Genomic DNA, 22,328 nt, shown 5'->3' on the forward strand with positions numbered 1-22,328 from the left:
ATGCATAGGAGCACATGTACCCCAATGTTCATAGCAGCACTCTCCACAATAGCTAAAACATGGAAAGAGCCTAAGTGTCCATCAACAGACAAATGGATCAAGAAGATGTGGTTTATCTATACCATGGAATACTACACGGCAATGAGAAATAATGAAATCTGGCCATGTGTAGCAACATGGATGGACCTTGAGGGTGTTATGCTGAGTGAAATAAGTCAGGCAAAGAAGGACAAATATCCTATGTTTGCACGTATAGGAGGATTAGGAGGAACTTGACGGAGTAACAAGGGGGAGAAGAAGGGGGGAAATGGTGGGGGAAAGGGAGAGAAGCAAACCATGAGAGACTCTTGAATGATGACAAAAACTGAGGACTGATGGATGTGGGGGGGAGGGGGAATGGGCATGGAGGAGGGCACTTGTGGGGATGAGCACTGAGTGTTATGTGGAAACTAATTTGACAATAAACTATTAGAAAAAAAAATATTCCCTCCTTTTCTGTGAAGAATTGTCACAAAAAGAACATTCATTTAGTATGTGGTCTTACATATTCTAGCCTCAAAACAGATATTGTGTTTAGGTGAGATGAAATAACTCAGCTAAACACACCCTATTTGTTTGTTGTACCTGGAAATGTCCACATTTTTGCTTCTTTTTTAAAAATGTTTTTCATGTTTATTTATTTTTGAGAAGGGGAGAGGGGTAGAGAGAGGAAGACACAGAATCCGTAGCAGACTCCAGGCTCTGAGCAGTCGGTGCAGAGCCCCGACACAGGGCTCGAATTCATGAACAGTGAAATTATGACCTGAGCTGAAGTTGGATGCTCAACCGACTGAGCCACCCAGGCACCCCTACATTTTCACTTCTTAATATACCATGTTCTCCATGCCACTGAAACACTGAATAGATTACTTGTGCCCCAAGGATGCCAGAAAAAATATCGAGTTCCCAGTTAAATTTCAGATAAACAACAACTACTTTTATTAAAAGAATGTCCCATGAAATTTTCAGATTTAATTGGGCAGCCTATATTTTTAGACATTTTAAGATAACTTTGGATACACTGTTAAGTATACGAAATGATAAAGCAAGATCCCTTGTACTCTTTACTCTATTTCCTCCAATGATAACATCTTGCAAAATTATTATAATATCACAACTAGGATATTGACAATGCAGTCAAGATACAGAACATTTCCATTACCACAAGCATCCATTATGTTGTCTTCTTATAGTCACTCCCACTTTCCTCCCATCGGACCCCCTCCTTAATTCCTAACCACCAATCATCTGTTCTTTACTTCTATAATTATGTCATTTCATGAATGTCAGATAAATGGAACCATACAGTGTATAATTTTTTGCAACTGGCTTTTTCACACAGTGTAATCCTCTGGAGGCACATCCAGGGTGTTGTGTGTACGTAGTTCATTCCTTTTTATTGATGAATAGTATTCCATGATACATATCTATCACAGTTTAACCATTCTCTCCATGAAGGACATTTGGATTCTTTTTAGTTTTAAGTCATTACAAATAAAGCTGGTATAAACATTTGTGCATGAGTTTTTGGATGGATATATATATTCATTTTTGTAAGATAAATGCCCAAGAGTGCAACAGCAGTTGCTTGGTCTTATGATAGTTGTTGTGTTGTTGTTCTTGTTTTCTTGTTTAGAACCTACCAAATTGTTTTCCAGAATGGCTGTACTGTTTTACATTCTCAGTAGGTATGTATAAACGACCCAGTGTCTCTTCATATTCTCCAGCATGTGGTCTTGTCACACTTTTAAATTTTATTTTATTTTTACCATTTGGAAAGCTTGTAGTGATATCTCACTGGGGTTTTCACTTGCACTTCCCTAAAATAATGGTGAAATTCTTTTCATGTGCTTATTTCCCAATCTTCATGGCCTCTTTGATGAAATATCTGTTTCTTTGCCCATTTACTGATTGGATTTATTTACTGTTGAGTTTTGATGGTTCTTTATATGTTCTAGATAGTTCTTTGTCACATTATTTGGTTTACAAATATTTCTCCAACTCTATAGGCTGTCTTTTCATCCTTCTTTTAGTAGGATGTTTCACAGAAAAAAGGATTTCAATTTTCATCAAGTCAAATTTATCAGTGTATCCTTTTATAGTCCATGTTTTTTTTAAATTTTAAAATGTTTTTTAAATTTATTTTATATGTTTTTTAAATTTATTTTAAGAGAGAAAGGGGCAGAGAGAGGGGGAGAGAGAGAATCCCAAACAGGCTCTGTGGTATCAGCTCAGAGCCCAACGCAGGGCTCAATCTCACAAACCATGAGATCATGACCTAAGCCAAAATCAAGAGTCAGATGCTTAACAGATTGAGCCATCCAGGGGCCCCAAGCCTCATGCTTTTGTCAAGTCTAAGAACTCTGCCTAGCTCTGGATCCTAACGATGTTTTCCAGTTTTTCTAAAAGTTTCCTACTTCTACAATTTACATTTAAGTCTGTGATTGATTTTCAGTTAATTTTTTATAAAATAGGAGACTTAGACTGAGGTGTACTATTTTTGCCTATGATGTCTAATTTCTCCAGAACCATTTATTTAAAAGATAATTTTCCTTTATTTAACTGTTTGCTATGTCTATCACTCCAATAATACCACACAATATTGATTACTATAGTTATGTAAGTCATGTACTTAGGTAAATTGATTCTCCCTAATTTGTTCTTCTGTTTCTTCTCTGCTGCTGTTCCTCTTTCCTAATGTATGCATTTAGTCCTATAAATTTCCCTCACAGGAGTGCTTTAGCTGTGTTCTACAAATTTTGATAGCTACTTTCATTTTCATTCAATTGATTTGTTTAACTTCCCTTAAGACTTCTTTGACCCACAGGCTATTTAGTTTGCAAGTATTTCAAGATTTTCCAGTTATCTTTGTCTTACTAGTTTCTATTTTGATTCCATTGTAATCAGAAAACCCTATTTTTATGGGTGTCTGGGTGGTTCAGTCAGTTAAGCACTGGCTTCAGCTCAGGTTAGGATAGGGATGGCAATTTTTACTCTCCACATGGTCTCTACTGACACCATAGTGGGGAGAGGCTTTGATGGTTGGGTGATGGTGAAAATCCTGACTGTCTAGTAGGCCTCACCTGACATATCCCAGTGGAGAGGTGGAGTTATGTCTTCTTACTGGTGGGGTTGCAGTAAAGGTCCAGGCTCTTCACATCATCCCTACTGATATTACACAATGATGGGGCAAGGAGTGACCTTATTACCAACCATCAGCAATGTAAACCCCAGATCCATATTTGGCTATCCCTGGCACCATGTTGGCAAAGATGTTAGTGTACTTCATTACAGCTTCTTTCAGTTAAAAGTCAAGCAGAAGTCTAGGTTCCCCACTGAGCTTTCTCTTGCTAGAATGGGTAGGAATGGAGCCACAATTTTTTCTGAGATATTTGGCTACAGTAGAGCAGATATTTTTAAAAGGTTTTCTCCCTTCCTAGTCAGTCCCCTTCCTGATCTTATAGCTAGAGAGAGTAGGCTTTTCCTGAGGCTTTGTTTGTGTCATTGTCATTTCCAGGCTTCTCATTCTTCAGCTCCAAATATAGAATGTATGAGATGGTAAGGGAACTCACCATCATGTTCTTGGTTCCTTGGGATCCAGTCTGCCTTCTTTTCTCTACCTTTCAGAGTCTCCTTATATTTGTTTTTACAAGTAATGACCAGGGTTTATAGCTTTTTTTAGCAGGAAAAAATAGGGGAAAGTATATGTACCTTATCTTTCCAGCAGCAGAAGTACATCCTATATTTTTATTTGATAAACTTGGGAATCCTACTCTGCCTGAAACATTTTCTACTTCTCTCCCATCCTCACCTGAATTCCACAAATATAGCTTACTCTTCTTATTAGCTCTCAATTTAATTACCATTTCAACCTGTAAAACATGGTATACCTTTATGAAATGTAATACTTTAACTGTCCCATACTTTTGATGAAGCACTAAATTCAGGTACAATTCATGTGATTAAGTTACTTCTTTCAAACTTAACTGTAAGCACCATGTAGGTAGGAAGAAGATTGCTTTTTTGCCCAGTATAAACATACATCAGTATGTTTCTAGGGTCCTTCCCAGTGCTTAGCATAGAGTTAGCAGTCAATGAAGACTGTGGAATAGATCATTAAATGTTAACAATTTAAAATTTCAACAGAGAAATTTAGAATAGTAATAAGAATATTGGTGATTGGAAACTATGGGAAGTGACTGCCATTGAGAGGAAAAAATTCTTTCCATAGAACATGATACTACAGAGAAAGGCCCTACATGGGCCTTGTTCAGCAACTCTTGTCAGAGGATGAGGTTATATAGTAAAGGTCATCCACTTTAATATTTCAGTATTTATTCCTTGAAGTATTCACACCAATATATGACACCTGGACTGGTAAAATGCTACAAGTTCAGTAGCTGGAAAGTCCATGGTTGAATCAGTTCTTATCATTTCAGTTTTCAGTTTTCCTGTTAGCAACAGAAATCGGGAAACAGATATTTCCAGACAAACAACATACATATGTTGGGAAAAGAGGAAGGATCATCCTGTGTGTAGCAAAGATTCATAGCAACCCACTGCATCTGCGAGACAGTTACTAGTCAAGGCACTGCTTGGCTGCAGCTCTCTGTGGACTCAGCACAGCTGTACCTCTTAAAGCAAGGTCAGATATATTAACCAAATTTAATTTCTTAAAATTACTTTGTCATCAAATTTATATGCCTCTTCTCTTAGGAGTAAACCTTCAGAGTGATCCTGTCTCTTTCTCCATATGTAGTCTGAAGGGAAAGATGGACATAATGTTCATTTTCATTTTTGTATATGGTAACTTCACTCTTCTTCAAAATTCTGAGAGGAGATGGTAGAGGTAGGAAGTTAATATATAGCATGATCCAACACTTAAAAATGATAGAATTTGCTTTCAATTGTGGGAATCAACAGTATTGTTCATTTCATAATCAAAATAATACAATTTCGCTTTCATTTTCTCCAGAAAATTTTACATTGTTACTTCTATTTCCTTTTAATTTTCACTAGATTTACATAATATAGATGTATTCTTCCCAACAGTAGAACAGAAACACATTGAGTGCCAGGTTATGGGGAAGAGAGCCTAAAATGCAACAACTGAAGGTGGAAACCGGCTGGGGGCTGCCCATTTTCTAAAAGTATTCCATAGGGCGCCTGGGTGGCTCAGTTGGTTGAGCATCCGACTTCAGTTCAGGTCATGATCTCACAGTTCACGGGTTCGAACCCCGCATCGGGCTCTGTGCTAGCTCAGAGCCTGGAGACTGTTTCAGAGTCTGTATCTCCCTCTCTTTCTGACCCTCCCCTGCTCATGCTCACTCTCTCTCTCTCTCTCAGAAATAAATAAAACATTAAAAATAAATAAATAAATAACAGTGTTCCATAAGCGTAATAAAACAGCCCCAGTTAAGGGCAATTTGATGAAATATTAGTAATATTTTAGAAAATATTTTAGGAGTGTTTACCAACCATTTTCCCTGTGTAGCCACACATTTATTTTCTTTCTAGGATGAACCTGAAGTTGTAGAATACCTGAGAAATTTCAACTTTCCCCCACAGCATTCACCCCATCTCCTTCCTCAGTCCTGCCTCCATTATATTCCTCACAACCTCAGCAGGATCAGTAATTGCCAAGAATGAGAAATGGTGGAGGATATGACTTGTCAAGCTCAAACTATTCAAGAACACATGGATTTGAAGTTTCAAAGCAAAACTAAGCCTTTCAGGTTTGGAGTTTGGTTAATAATATGTAGGATTTAAAGGGATTTTTCTTCAAGGCAGTTCAAAGAATTTCATTTCTTAGTCTGTTTTTTTTTTTTTTTCCCTTAAATAAGTGAAACAAGGAAGAAGTTGCAGAAATTGTCAGTGTATTTCACAAGGCAGAAAATTTGGTGCAATTTTCCCAAATGTCTGTGGATTGGAGGAGTGATGTGAACAGTACTTTATCCATAAATCATTGTGGTTCAGGACCCATGTCAAGATGATTCCAATTACTAAAAGCTGGGATGGAGAGCTCATAAATCTGAAGGCAGTCTTACTATTAACATATTAATAATATCCTTCTCATGTGTAGACCACATGAGTTAAGAAGAGATAGAAAAGATTAAGGCTCAGTTACTCCTCTAAAGGCCCAGGTGACCTATTTGTTGAGAAGAATATAATTCAAAGTCTTGAGCAGAATAAACTCAGGAATTCAGAGGAGGGATTTATAGTTGTCAGATAAAATATTCAGAAGAAGCTTTGTACAAGAAGAAAGGTTGAGCTGAACTTTTGAAGAGAAAGATAATTTATGTAATGTGAAGAAATGAAAATTGCATTTGAAAGCATGTTTGTTCTTTAGGTATAGGTGATCTGGGTAGGCTACAGGAATTCCAGGTACAAATCACAAGGCGTCTTCCTTGGAATAGAACTAAACCAATTATTATGAAAACAGAGATTTGCCCTTAGCTCTTTCACCTCGCCTGGTTTGGGTGAATCTATAGTGTATTAAGAGAAATGTCACTGGTTGAGTAATAACAGTATTTCAGAAACAAGATACAACCCAGGTTATTCTGGTGTCTAGAACATAGGAATGCTAAAACTTGAAAACAGACATACTACATGGAGGAGGGGAAGGGGGGGCACTGAGGACAGAAAGGAAGTTGAAGATAATGAGGGCTCATAGGCAGATTGGCTCATAGACCAGAAAAAGAAAATCGCTCATATGACATAATTATATTCCTTCTTCCAGATTTCTTGCTTTAAAATGAGACAGTTATGCTGACTTGTTCTTGGCATTTATGGTTCTCCATCACCTGGCCCAAATTTACACATTCCATTAAATGTCTCCAAATATACTCTTTTATTGTATTGCTTAATGGTCCCTCTCTATTTTCAATATTGATCAATTTTCTCTATATCTTGTAACATGTAGTCCAAGTCGAAGCCCATCCCTTATTTTCCACTAAAATCTAAAACATGTACACTTTATTCTCCAACCCAACATATTTTCTAGGCAAACATATTCAGAGACATTATTCACATATCTGATACCCACCACCAAGACTTCTGCTAAGTTAAATCCTCCTGCTTGAAATTTCTAGTCCCAATTCACTGAAATGCTTTTCTTTCTAGAAAGATACTTCTAAGGCAGCTTATACTTCAAATAGTCTTCCCAAGCTCATAGCTAATCTTTGATACTTTCTCTCAAACTGAAGTTCTTCCCTTCTTCATCACTGAATTAAATTCCCTTACCTTTTTGCTTGCACATAATTTAAACACATAAGTAATGTAAGGTCTCTAATGCGTTCCCTGAAGATATATTTCTGCATCATAATGTTCTACTTAGATCATAAACTACTCAAGGTCAGTGTGAGTGCCTATTTAACTCTCTTCATGTTCTTACAGCAGCATGTTACTAAGAGATCCTGAATAATTGTCCTCATGAAAAAGTAGTTGAAGGTGTTTTTCTCCTTAGCATTGGAAAGAAAATCAAGGTTAAATTGAAAAGTTATTAGAAACCAGTGAAGTTCAGTGAAAAAACACTCTATCATACTTAGGTATTTGTATTTCTTTATATGTTGACACAAAATGAGCTTTTTCTAAAAAAAGGTAACTAAAGGCTAATAACTATTAAGTAGGTAGATTTATACCATAATATTAAGGGAAACGCAAATTTTAATAAAAATTAAAGACTCAAGGTATGGTATGGATGGAGTCCTTGCCTTGGAATTTTATAAAATCAGAAAACTGAGGACACTGAGTTCATAGGTAGGGTCGCTGAGGGCTGAGCATTGCAAGGTTGATACTTCACCTTGATGACCAGATGTCTGGAGGCATGAGGTCTTTTTCAGAGTAAGTGAACAATTAGCCTTGGCATACCAAAGTCAGGCAGTCCTCATGTATTCTCCTAGGAGCTTGCAATACGTAGCACAAGAGATGGGAGTTCAACTGAATTGTGACCCTCAGATGGACTGATCAGGTATGCAGTGCCCCCCACCCACGTCAGGTCATTCCATACTGGATGACTGAAGCCCTCCTGAAATACTGTATCCAGTAACTTTACTAGTTCCATATTCTTCAAATACAAATGATACACAAGATATATTATGTTTTTCCATGTTGCCTTCTTTTAAGATATTCAAAGACATAGTCAGACTTACCAATAACATATTCATGATTTCAAAGAAAAGGTCTGAAACCAAATCAAACATGAATGCACATTTACTTAAGAAGTTTTCAGTCATAGTATCAGATAAAGGGTTAATATCCAGAATCTATAAGGAACTCACCAAACTCCACGCCCGAAAAACAAACAACCCAGTGAAGAAATGGGCAGAAGACATGAACAGACACTTCTCCAAAGAGGACATCCAGATGGCCAACAGACACATGAAACGATGCTCAGCATCCCTCCTCATCAGGGAAATACAAATCAAAACCACACTGAGATACCACCTCACGCCAGTCAGAGTGGCTAAAATGAGCAAATCAGAGAACTCGAGATGCTGGCGAGGATGTGGAGAAACGGGCACCCTCCTGCACTGTTGGTGGGAATGTAAACTGGTGCAGCCCCTCTGGAAAACAGTGTGGAGGTTCCTCAGGAAACTAACAATAGAACTCCCTTATGACCCAGCAATAGCACTGCTAGGAATTTACCCAAGGGATACAGAAATGCTGAGGCATAGGAGCACATGTACCCCAATGTTCATAGCAGCACTCTCCACAATAGCTAAAACATGGAAAGAGCCTAAGTGTCCATCAACAGATGAATGGATCAAGAAGATGTGGTTTATCTATACCATGGAATACTACATGGCAATGAGAAACAATGAAATCTGGCCATGTGTAGCAACATGGATGGACCTTGAGGGTGTTATGCTGAGCGAAATAAGTCAGGCAGAGAAGGACAAATACCATATGTTTGCACGTATAGGAGGATTAGGAGGAACTTGACGGAGGACCAAGGGGGAGAAGAAGGGCGGAAATGGTGGGGGAAAGGGAGAGAGGCAAACCATGAGAGACTCTTGAATGCTGACAAAAACTGAGGACTGATGGATGTGGGGGGGAGGGGGGAATGGGCATGAAGGAGGGCACTTTGGGGATGAGCACTGAGTGTTATGTAGAAACTAATTTGACAATAAACTATTTGTAAAAAAAAAGAAATACATGTAAAAAAAAAAAAAGAAGTTTTCAGTCATAGGATGCAAAGAAAGGGAAACATTTTTGCACTGTTGGTGGTAATGCAAACTGATGCAGCCACTCTAGAAAACAGTATGGAGGTTCCTCAAAAAAATTAAAAATAGAACTACCTTATGACCCAGCAATTACACTACTAGGTTTTTATCCAAAGGATGCAAAAATGCTGATTTGAAGGGGCACATGCACCCCAATGTTTATAGCAGCATTATCAACAATAGCCAAATTATGGAAAGAATCCAAATGTCCATCAATTGATGAATGGATAAAGAAGATGTGATGTGGGGATGCCTGGGTGACTCAGTCAGTTGAGCATCCAACTTCAGCTCAGGTCATGATCTCACAGCTTGTGAGTTCGAGCCCCACGTCGGTCTCTGTGCTGACAGCTCAGAGCCTGGAGCCTGCTTCAGATTCTGTGTCTCCCTCTCTTTCTGCCCCTCCCCTACTCACACTCTGTCTCTCTCTTCTTAAAAATAAATAAACATTAAAAAAAAATTTTTAAGATGTGGTGTTCATATATACAATGGAATATTGGCGATAAAAAAATAAAATCTTGGTGTTTGCAACAACATGGATGTAACTAGAGTGGATTATGCTAAGTCATATGCTTAGCTAATGCTAAGTGAAATAAGTCAGTCAGAGGAACACAAATACCATATGATTTCATTCATATGTAGAATTTAAGAAACAAAACACTTGAACAAAGGGGAAGGGAAGGCCAAAATAATAAAAAACAGAGGAAAATAAAATGTAAGAGACTCTTAAATACAGAAAACAAACGGATTGCTGGAGGGGAGGCAGGGGGGGCAATGTGGTAAATGCGTGATGGTCATTAAGGAGGGCACTTGCTGGGTTGAGCACTGGGTGCTTATAAGTGATAGGTGGTTGGTGATAAATTACTGGGTTCAACTCCTGAAACCAATATTACAACACTGTATGTTAACTAACTTGAATTTAAATAAATAAAACATTTAAAATTAAAAAAGAAGCAGCAGCAGCAGCAGCAGCAGCAGCTTCCAGTCATGGACTGTGTGGATTTCCCAGGTTCACAAAGTGAGCTTATTCTAGATTGTATTTTTGTGTCTTCTGGGTTTCACTCACTAAAGTACCTTTCCAGGACTTGCATACTAAAGGAGAGGAAAGAGAACACACATACACATAAAAAATCATCAACATCAAAACAACATCAACAACAAAAAAATGTCAACATCAGCCTTTCCAACTTTCTCTAAGGATCATAAGTTTTTAGAGTAAATCTGACCAAGAAGAATGTATTCAATGATTTCCTATACCAATTAGAATACCTAGAATGAGACATTCAAGATCACAATTCCTTCTTTCACTTAAATTACTATCATCCTCACCTTTGCTCCAGAAACTTACCGCCACAGGGTCTTTCACTTCTGTAAAATGTCACATTCATTTCCAGCCCAGAACCACTTTCCCCTGATGCTCCTCTTCCTAGAACATACCCTGTTCCTCTATCTGCCTGGCTCCTACTCACCCCATGGGTCTCTGCTTGAAGGTCATTTCCTTGCCTATCCTTCTGCTTTTGCTTACCATCCTAATCCCATATGAAACACATTTCTCTATTTTCAAAGTACACCGTTCTTCACTTCATGAAACTGACCAAAATTGTTTCTTAAATTTTGTGTTTCTTGAATTTGGTGTTTCTGTGTGTTGATCAGTTTGTATAATTTTTCACGCTGTTTTCTAAGTTTCTAGCACCTAACTCTAGGTTGGCCCTTGGCAAATACTCACACATCAGGACCAAGTAGCCTGTTGACAAACCTGTCACACCAGAACCTCCTGCACCCCACATCTAACTACATGAAGTGATTGAGGAGGAAAGGTACAGAGTGGAAGACCACTGCTTCCTTGTAAACCAATGACTAAGGTCTAGGCTATTGGTAAATTTCCAAGAAGAGAGAAAAACATTTTGTCCATATTCTTGGTTCAATCCCTAGGTCTACATCTCAATTCTTAGAAAAGTTACAAATAGGGGCGCCTGGGTGGCTTAGTCGGTTAAGCGTCCGACTTTCGCTTAGGTCATGATCTCGCGGTTCGTGGGTTCGAGCCCCGCGTCGGGCTCTGTGCTGACTGCCAGCTCGGAGCCTGGAGCCTGTTTCAGTCTGTGACTCCCTCTCTCTCTGACCCTCCCCTGCTCACGCTGTCTCTCTCTCTCTCTCTCCTAGAAATAAATAAAATATTAAAAAAAAAAAAAAGAAAAGTTACAAATAGAAGCTAAAATATCTATATTAATAATGGGGTTTTTGATACTCAAGACTAGAGACATAAACACAAAGTGGGTTAAGGAGAGGGATTCTCTCCTCACACCCCTGAGGAATTGTGGGTGCATCAAATAGAATATATATACATATATTTGATTCTATTCTATTTATTTATTATTTATTTTATTACTATTTTAAGAAAACAAGCATGAGTAGGAGAGGGGTAGAAGGAGAGGAAAAGAATCTTTTTTTTTTTTTTAATTAAATTTCATGTTAGTTAACATATAGTGTAATATTGGTTTCAGGAGTAGAATTTAGTGATTCATCACTTGCATACAACACCCAGTGCTCATCCCAGAAAGTTCTCTCCTTAATCCCCATCACCCATTTAGTTCATACCCCCACCCTCCTCCCTTCCAGCAACCTTCAACTTGTTTTTTAAGGTTAAGAGAGTCTTATGGCTTGCCTCCCTCTTTTATCTTATTTATTTTTCCTTCCCTTCCCCTATATTCTTCTGTTTTGTTTCTTAAATTCCACATATGAGTGAAATCACATGATATTTGTCTATAACTGACTTAATATGCTTAGCATAATCCACTCTAGTTCCATCCATATTGTAGCAAATGGCAAGATTTCATTATTTTTGATTGTCAAGTAATATTCCATTGCGTATATATATGCCACATCTTCTTTATCCATTCATCAGTCAATGAACATTTGGGCTCTTTCCTTAATTTAACAATTATTATTGATAGTATTGCTATAAACATTGGAGTGCATGTGTCCCTTCAACTCAGCATTTTTGTATCCTTTGGATAAATATCTAGTGGTGCAATTCCTGGGTCATAGGGTAGCTTTATTTTTAATTTTTGTAGGAGCCTCAATACTGTTTTCCAGAGTGGTTGCACTAGTTTGCATTCACACCAACAGTGTAAAAGCCTTCCCCTTTCTCTACATGCTCACCAACATCTGTTGTTTCCTGAATTGTTAACTTTAGCCATTCTCACAGGTGTGAGGTGGTATCTCACTGCAGCTGTGATTTGTATTTCCCTGATGATGAGTGATGTTGAGCATCTTTTCATGTGTCTGTTAGCCATCTGGATGTCTTCTTTAGACTAGTGTCTGTTCATGTCATCTGCCCATTTCTTCCTTGGATTATTTGCTTTTTGGGTGTTGAGTTTGATAAGCTCTTTACAGATTTTGGATACTAACCCTTTATCCAGTACGTCATTTGCAAATATCTTCTGCTATTCCACCAGTTGCCTTTCAGTTTTGTTGTTTCCTTCACTGTGCAGAAGCTTTTTATCTTGATAATCCCAGTAGTTCATTTTTGCTTTTGTTTCCCTTGTTATGTCTAGTAGGAAGTTGCTGTGGCCAAGGTCAAAGAGGTTGCTAACTGTTTTCTCCTCTAGGATTTGGATGGTTTCCTGTCTTACATTTTGTTCTTTCATCCATTTTGAATTTATTTTTGCATAATGGTGTAAGAAAGTTGTCCAGTTTTGTTCTTCTGCATGTTGCTGTCTAGTTTTCCCAAAACCATTCGTTGAAGTGACTGTCTTTTTGCCATTGGATATTCTTTCCTGCTTTGTCAAAAATTAGTTGGCCATACATTTGTGGTCCCATTTCTGGGTTCTCTATTCTAGGTGTCTGGGTTTTTTTTTGCCAGTACCATACTGTCTTGACAGCTTTGTAATATGGCTTGAATTGAAGTCAAGAACTGTGATGCCTCCAGCTCCAATTTTCTTTTTCAACATTACTTTGGCTATTTGAGATCTTTTCTGGTTCCATACAAATTTTAGAATTGTTTTTTTCTAGCTCTGTGAAAAATGCTGGCACTATTTTGACAGGGATAATACCAAATGTGTAGATTGCTTTGGGTAGTATAGGCATTTAAACAATATGTTTTCTTCCAATCCAGGAACATGGAATGTTTTTCCATTTCTTTGTGTCATTTTCAATTTGTTTCATAAGAACTCTGTAGTTTTCAACATACATGCCTTTTACCTCTTTGGTTAGTTTTTTTTCCTAGGTATTTTATGGTTTTTGGTGCAGAGAGAGAGAATCTCAAGCAAGTTCCATGCCCAGCACAGAGCGTGACATGGGGCTCGAACTAATGACCATAAGATCAAAAGTTAGAAATCAAAGGACCAAAATCAAGTCAGATACTTAATCAACTGAGCCACCCAGGAGTCCCTCTATTTTGTTTGACTTAAATGGAACTTGGTGGAAGGATACTGAAGATGCATGGAGTAAGGCAAGAACAAAACCTGATAGAAGCAGAAGTCTGGTCCTCTCAATAACACTGAAGCCTGTCATACTATGAATTTGCAAGAAAGTCTGATGAGAAATGCTTCACAGATGTAAAAGCCAAGCTCCTGGGCCTAAGACAGAATGCTTTCCTACCATCTGTCACCTGAGCTAAGACAGAATTGCTGACTTCTGTGTGAGAAGGTGCTTCTAACTGCAGCTGGATGGCTACTTCTCTTATATTACCTGGCCCAAATGAGCATGACTTTCTTTCATTTCCAGGGAACCCCTAAGGTCCTGCCTTACATTAAGATTCCTGTTCTGTGAATGTGCACTGAGAATGCCATTATCCTTCTCGACAAACAGATGTCCTGGAAACTCTAATTGCATTCCCAAAAGGCAGAAATCCTTTAAAAAGTTAAATCAAATTAAAGATTAAAAGGCAGCATTTCACCCAGGAATCAAACTCATGAGGAGCTAAGACCAAAGGACATACAGCATTCTATAAGTCTTATAGAATATAGGGAGTGGTTATAAATAGATTTATATTTTCCCACTCTCCATCTCACCTTCCACTTCAACTGCCTCTGTTTTCCAAAATAAAATCAAGAAGTCAGAGCTTCTAATCATGTTGGATTGCTGTCTTTTATGGCCCATGTGGATTATTCCTCCTTTATGAAATCTTTACTTCTATTTCAAGTACACATTAATCTGTATGGGAAAAAACTTAGAGCCTAGTTCTAAAGACAATTTAGTCTTTCCTCAGTTTATGATAAATAGTATATGTTCAATTTACTTGAACATGTGTAAGGACAGATAATCCTTCAACGTTAAGCAACCAGAAATGACTTGGTCAAAGAATTCCTTGCTGTGGGAGCCTTATGAAAGGTCTTGAAAGCTAGGAAGAATTCAGTCAAGAGAAGAGGAAAGAGTAAATTTCATAGTAGTAACTGGAGCTTGAGCAATGATCCAAATATGGGAATATTCCAAGCATCCTTAAGAGACCACAAACAGATAGGCCCAGTAGTGCATGGTAATGTTTTAGAAAGAACAATCTGCAGTTCATTGAATATCCATTCCTCATCTGAACCCTGCAACATTGTGTTCTGTCTTACTGGAGCTAAAGGTAAAAGCTCAAAGAAAAAATTATTCCAAATACAGAAGGATAGTATCAAGATAAACACGAAGCTTCTCCTTTCTTGTAACAATCCTTAGTCAACTAGATGATGTGGCAAAGTTCAAGTAAATTCATGGCTACAAAAAGCAAACGTAATGCTCAGAATCAGTTAAGACTTTTCTGGTTATTAGTGACAGAAACAAAAACCCATTCAAGCAAAAAGGGGGATTAGTTGGCCCATTTACCGAACTACATATGTACTCACACATACACAATGGAAAGAGAGCCAGCAAGAAGGTTAACCAAATAAGGTTTACTAATTGTTGTGTGTGTGTGTGTTAGTGTGTGTGTGTGTGTGTGTTTGTGTGTGCGCACACATGCAAGAGAGACAGAGACAGGGAGACAGGGAGAAGGTGAATGATATAGACTATATGTACTCATCTTTCCATATTCTGCATGTGTGTTGGCCTCCATCAAGCCAGGCTCTGCACATGATGGGGAACATAATCACTAGCCACTCTGAGGTCATAGGCTTATAGCTTCCTATTCAAGGAAAAATATCTTCTTTCTTCCAGCGACTGTATAAAAGATCCCCAGGAGGTTTCTGGTAGACCTGGTATATATTCTTTGCCATCCCTGAGCCACTGTATGTCTAGAGAGAGGGACATTCTGACTCGCTTAGTTCTCCCTCATTCTCTTGGCCAAAGAAGCATGTTAATATGACTGGGAGCCCCAGAAATCTCATCTGGGAAAAGAGGTCTCTTTCAAAGACAGTAAATATAGTTCATCACTAGAAGAAAGGGGAAAGGGAACCGGGCAGGCAGAAACAAATTTCCACCACTCTCTCATATAAAACTAAGTTGCCACTTGCAAGTAAGAGTCTGGTTCCACAGAATGTACTTCTAAATGATAGTTACAGGCCAATATAAATGGCCCTGATATGGCCAGTCTTTATGCTTGTTTCTGACTATGTGGACTCTCTTTAACTCTTATACTCAACTTGATCTCTCTCCTAATTCCCTTCTTCCTGGTCTCATCTTGTGACTCCTGCTGTTACTTACACTCCATGATTTTGAGTCATATTTTTTCCCTGAATCAGCCTAGTGTCTTTGAAAAACAGACATAGATGTTTATATATTCATCACTGTTGGCCAATTACTTTATCTTCCAACAAGAGCATACTTTATCTTCCAATAAGAGCAGTTAGTGTAATCATCCTCTTCACTAACTGACCTCCCTAAATTTTAATATGTAAGTTATAAAATAGTCTCCCAGACTGAGTAAATTCTTCAAGTAGTAGTTGAACAGACACTGGATTGCATAACATTTATTTTGAATAGTGTTTTCTGTCAATAGCATGTGGCTTTAATTATCAAGACTAAAGGGTTTCTCCACTATGAAGGGAAAACTTTTAAATTTATAAGTAAAAATTCATGCTTTATTTATTTTACCTCTCTAACAAAAGAGACCTAGTGTAATGTCATTATTTTTATATTTGGTTATGGGAAAACACATGACCATATTTACACACACACACACACACACACACACACACACAAATATAAATTCAGCCTGTTTAGAAAATGTTACAGATTTTCTAAGGCAATTTGCATAAAATACAGAAAATGCAAAGATGATTCCTGTATGGAATATATATTATAATATGGCCTTCCCTTAAGAAAAGGATTTACCAAAGTTTCAGGTTCAATTGTAGAGAAACTACCAATGGAACAGACCCCACCTACCCAGTTTGGTTTATGGGTATAGGAAGCTGTTTACACTGAGCTGATTAGCTGTTTTTAGTCTCATGAAATTAGTGACTCATTAGTCTGGATGAATCCATAAGAACTGATTTTCTTTAAAGCTCCCAGTTTAGAAACCACTGAATAATACACGGTGGTTAGATCTTCCATTTTTAATGAAATTGTCATTTCTCAATAGTTAAAATTGTTATGGGCTATAATAGCTGGTATGGCATAAACATAGTAAGCAAAATTGGTGAAAATTTCCATTGGTGTCTGCTCACATTGACTTCTCTGGCCTCTTCCACACCCACCAAAATAATGTTTTATCTTTTGTGATCTAGTTCAAATGCCACCTCCTCTGTGAATCCTTTGCCATCTCTCAGAGGTTTGGGTTGCCAGACTGAACAAATAAAATATAGGATACCCAGTTAAATTTGAGTTTAATATAAAGTTTTAATATAAAGTTTGTTTGGTTTGTAGTACAAGAATATCCCAAATACTGCATGGTACATTATACTTAAAAGAAATAAACAAACAAAACTCTATCTAAAGTTCAAATTTAATTAGACACCCTGTATTTTATCTTGTAATACTACCTTTGATATTGTATTTGTTTTGTAAGGCAGCTGCCATAAAACATATATTAAGTGGATTAAACAACAAAACTTTATTTTCCTACAGTTCTGGAGCCTAGATGCCTGAGGTCTCTCCAGAGACCTCTTTCCTTGACTTGCAGATGACTTAATTTTATGTGATCTCACATGGTCTTTCGTGTGTGTACACAGAGTTGTGTCTTAATTTCCTCTTCTTATAAGATCACCAGTCACATTGGACTAGGGCCATATGATCTCATTTAACATAATTAATTTTTTTAAAGCCTAATCTCCAAATACTGTCAAGGTTCAAGATATTAGGGGTGAGGACTTCAATATATGAAAATTAGGGGGAAACAGTCCAATCCATAACAGGTATGTATCCTGTTCTCTGAACTTACAGGACAATCAAGTTTTTTGCCATTATTCCTGCAACATAGTGTTTTGAGCATTCACCATGTCTTATGTATTGTTCTGGTGAATATACATAGTTCCTGCCTACAGGGGGCCTACAATCTAGATGATAGAGTGAGATATCAAGAGATAAAAGTTTATATAGTTGGCTTGACTTTTGTGTGTATACCTCTTGACTGGAATGTGAGTCTCTAGGTAAATTTTTTCAAGTCTTCTATTCTTTTTCTTATCTACACATATACCTACAATGTTTTAGCAAAACATGATCTATGTATGAGCCAATTAAATATTAACTTCAATTATATGTCTTTAAAAATAGGCATCAAGGACACTAAATTTCCAAATTTACTGAACACGGCCCTCCATACTTTTGTGCACACTCAACTAGTTTCCTTTGTAAATGCAGCGACAGTTGCAAAGTCATTTCAAAAACAAACTTTGCAAGTGTCACTGTAAAATACTATGCATTTGTTCTATTAACATCTGAAAACCCAGGCTCCTCCAGGAAAGAAGGGAAATGGGTAGACAGTGTTTCTGGAAAGTCCTTCAATCTTCTGTTGTCAAACATTTCTTTTCACTTTTTTTCCCAGAAGATAGCATAATTCTGATTGAAGGAAATCAGGATTGGGGGGAAAAAACAATGTAAACATAATTGGGGCTAGGACAGACTTGATTCCAGGAAGTGAAAATAAAATTCTAACGCACAACATTGTGAAGCATCTCCATATATGTGGTATTCAGAGGCTGCCCATTAATGAGTGGGAGGTCAGGGGCTTTAAGAAAGGAGGATTCCTCTACATTTCAGCTTTGTGTTTGGAGAGGTCCTCTTCACATTTACAATCAGTGGGTGGCTATTAAACTTATGAGGGATTTTGTTGCTGCTGCTATTTTCTCTTTTCCTTTAGCAGCTTTCAGTCACCAGGAACTGCAAGTGAATTTAAAATAAGAGATTTCTCTTACATGCTTGCAATTTTCTGGTTCCTCAGACCCTAGCAAGTGTCTCATTGCATTGAACTAATATTTATAATATTTTGCAATACAGATATTTTATATTATTTTGAAGGTTACATTCCCTGCCTTACTTAAAAAACTTAAAAGTATAGATAATCTAGATGTATACAAATGAGGCCCTTCTTAGGTTCAAAGACACTCATAAATAAAAGATATGGGGTATTTTCCTCTTCTACCAATGTTCTCCAAATCTCATAAGTTTGAGATAAATCTGTGACCTTCCTACGATACAGAGGCCCATATTTAGAAGACAGAATGTTTGCTCATTCACCCAAAGCAACATTATATAGTGAACCTCCAACCTTCAGCAGGAAGAACATGGGCAGCAATGTAAGATTTGTGAACTATATGCTAAATTACTATAATATGATCTCTCATTGGTGTTTCTACAACAATCGTACAATTATGAATATTTGAATGTAATAAGGTCAAAGATTCCAGTTTCAGCAGTGAAACTATTGAATGCAAAATTGAACATGCATAGGAAGGTGTTCTGAAGAAAGGCTTGTAGTTGGGGAGGCTGGGAGCTGAAGAATAGCAAGCTGAGAAGAAACCAAGCAATTTCATTAATTGCTAGCACGGCTTCCAGTCAATGGGTTAAGTTTCTCAGGGAGATTTGGGCAATTTAGACAGATGACAATAATAGTCTGTATCACAAGAAAGCCATAATCACAGTATGTTGGGACAACCTTAAGACAAATGTGTAGATAAGATACACTCTACATCTAGAAAGTAGACTCTTTTCAAGCACTTAAAGACAAGAGCAAAGAGATATTAAGTTTTCCTGAGGGTGCCAGCTGAGTTTCTCCTTGTATGTAGGCCATTTGCTTTAATGTAGATTTAAGCTTGAAAGAAATAGTGAACAATAGAACATTTCTTCTCCACTTAGGTCTTAAGCTCAAACAATTATATGCCGTCATAGGTGGATAATCTTGTATGTCCTCCTACCTGGGGCTTGATGAACAAAAGATACACCTGTATAATATCTATTAAACAACAAACAGGTATGGACAACTACTTTAGGGGCTGGAAGACCCTACAGAAGCAAAGGAATAAATGAACAGTAACAACAAGAAAGATTACTAATATAATACATTAGTAAGATACATTTGCAATAATTAATCACCCAATATTGGTATATTATTATTATCTGAAGTCCAGACATGTTTTCAGAGTTCCTTATTTTTTACCCAATGTCTTTTCCTTTTCCAGCATCTCAAGAAGGATGCCACATTCCATTGATATATACTTACTTATATAGGCACTTCTTGGTTGTGGATAGTTTCTTAGACTTTCTATGATTTTATGACCTTGATAGTTTTGAGGAGTAATAGTTATTTTGTAAGATGCCTCTCATTTGACATTTTCTGTTTTTCTTATGATTAGGTTGAAATTATGTGCTTTTGTAAGACAGAAAATATAGAAGTACCATTTTTATCACATTATATCAAAGACACATACTGTCAATCTTACCATAGTCTATACTGATCTTGACCACAAGGCTGATGCAGTGATTATCAGATTTCTCCACTGTAAACTTTTTTTTTCCTACCTTTTCATACATTACTCCTTGGAAGAAAGTCATTATGCATACCCACTTAAGGAGTGAGGATTTATGCTCCCTTCATTAAGGGTGTAGTATCCACATAAATTATTTGGAATTCTTCTGCAAGGGAAATTTATATCTTCTTCCCTATTAATAATTTATGACTTTATTCAATCCTTTATTTATGTAATTATGAACTGTAGATATTTATTTTACACTTTGAGTACATATACTTTATACTTTGATTTATAATACAATACTACTTCATTTTGTTCCTCAAATTTTCCAGGTATGGCTACTGGGAGCTCTTTCTTCATCCTATATCCCTCAGAGATAATGCCATTTTTTTTTTTTTCTGCTTCTTTCCTTTTTGGTGTTACAGGATGTTCTAGGCTTATCTTACATATGTGCCATTACTAGAAAAGCCCATCCTTTAAGGAGCCCTGGTTCGTTTTAACAAGAATGGCATTAGAAAACAAGACCTGGGCATTAGGTGTGCTTGTTGCAACCAAGGTATTGCTGCTTCTAGCCCTTTCATCTGAAAGAGCAAGAAAATATATGTGTATATAAAACCCAAGCATATAAACATTTCCATAAATGTATCTACATGTAGTCATCTATATAAACATGAGTTCATACTGATCTCTCCAAGTCTAATCTATTACCAAACATTCTTTTTGTATCAATTGGTATGTTCATCTGAATTTTCTGCTTTAGCCTGCTGAAGTGGTGGATTATATTAATTTATATTCAAATAGTATCCATGCCTAGAATAAATCCAACGTGGTTATGTTGTACATTTTTAAAATATATTACCGAATTAGCAATATTTTTGAGGATTTTGCATTTAGAGTATTAAGAAATATTGATCTGTAGGTTCCCTTCCTTGTAATGTCATTGTCTGGCTTTGATGTTGGGAAATGGTGGCTCATAGAATGAGTTAGGAAGCATGCTCTTTTCTTTTTTATTCTGGAAGAGATTGTTAATAAGGTATTATTTCTTCCTTAGGCATTTGTTAGAAGTCACCAGTGAAACTGTCTAGGCATGGTACTTTTTTTTTTATTTGGAAGCTTCCTAATTATTGCTTTAGTATCTTTAATAGATATGAGACTTTTCAGATTATCTATTTCTCCTTGAGTTTTGATAGCTTGTGCCTTACAAAGAATGGGTCAATTTCATATAAGTCATCAAATCTGTGGGCATAAGGTTGTTCTTAATATTACTTTATCATCCTTTTTATCCATGGCATCAGTAGTGACAATGCTTCTTTCATTACTTTTATTACTAATTTGTGACTTCTTTCTAATTTTGTTAGCCTGACTAGAGATTTACTAAAAGTTTTACCTTTCCGATGAATCAGCCTTTGGTTTCAATGATTCCTGTACTGTTTTCCTGATTTCAATTTTGTTGCTTTCTGCTTCACTTTGCATTATTTTTTTTCTTCTGCCTGCTAGACGCTTAAATTGTTTTCTCTAGATTTCTAAGGTGGAACAAACTTAGATTAATGAAGTTAAGTCTGTCTTATATTTTAATATGTGCATTTAAGGTAATCAATTTCCCTCTAAGCACTGCTTTCTCTGAATTCCACAAATTTTGATAAGCTGTATTTTCATTTAACTCAAACAGTGTATAGTTTCTCCAGAGACTCCTTTATCCATGTGTGCTGTTTAGAAATGTGTTGTTCCATCTTCAAATATTTGGGAACTTCCCAGAGATCCTTGTTACTGATTTCTAGTTTATTTCCATTGGAGTCTCAGAATATGACCTATTTTTTTCTAAAGTTAAGGGGCGTTTTATGGCACAGGATGTGTTCTGTATTGGTGAATGTTCCATGTGAGTCTGAGAAGAATGTTCTGCTCTTGTTATTCTATAAATATCAATTAGATAAGTTGATTAACAGTGCTGTTTAGATAAATTATATCCTTACGATTTTCTTCTTGCTTATCAATTACTCAAAGAGAAGCAAGGAATCTCCAGCTAAAATAGTGGGTTTGTTTATTCCTCCTTATAGTAATATCAAATTTTGCCTCTTGTATTTTGAAGCGATGTTATTATGTGCATAGATATTAAGGATTACTTTATTTTCTTAAGACACCTGACATCTTGATCTATTTGTAATGCCTATTGCTAACTCTAACAATTTCCTTTGTTCTGGAGTGTGCTTTGTGTGACTTCCATATTTTTTTAAGTTTTTTTCTT

Source organism: Hyaena hyaena, unplaced genomic scaffold (genome assembly GCF_003009895.1).
Source record: "Hyaena hyaena isolate Hyena2069 unplaced genomic scaffold, ASM300989v1 scaffold_1693, whole genome shotgun sequence".
In the NCBI taxonomy this organism is placed as follows: Eukaryota; Metazoa; Chordata; class Mammalia; order Carnivora; family Hyaenidae; genus Hyaena; species Hyaena hyaena.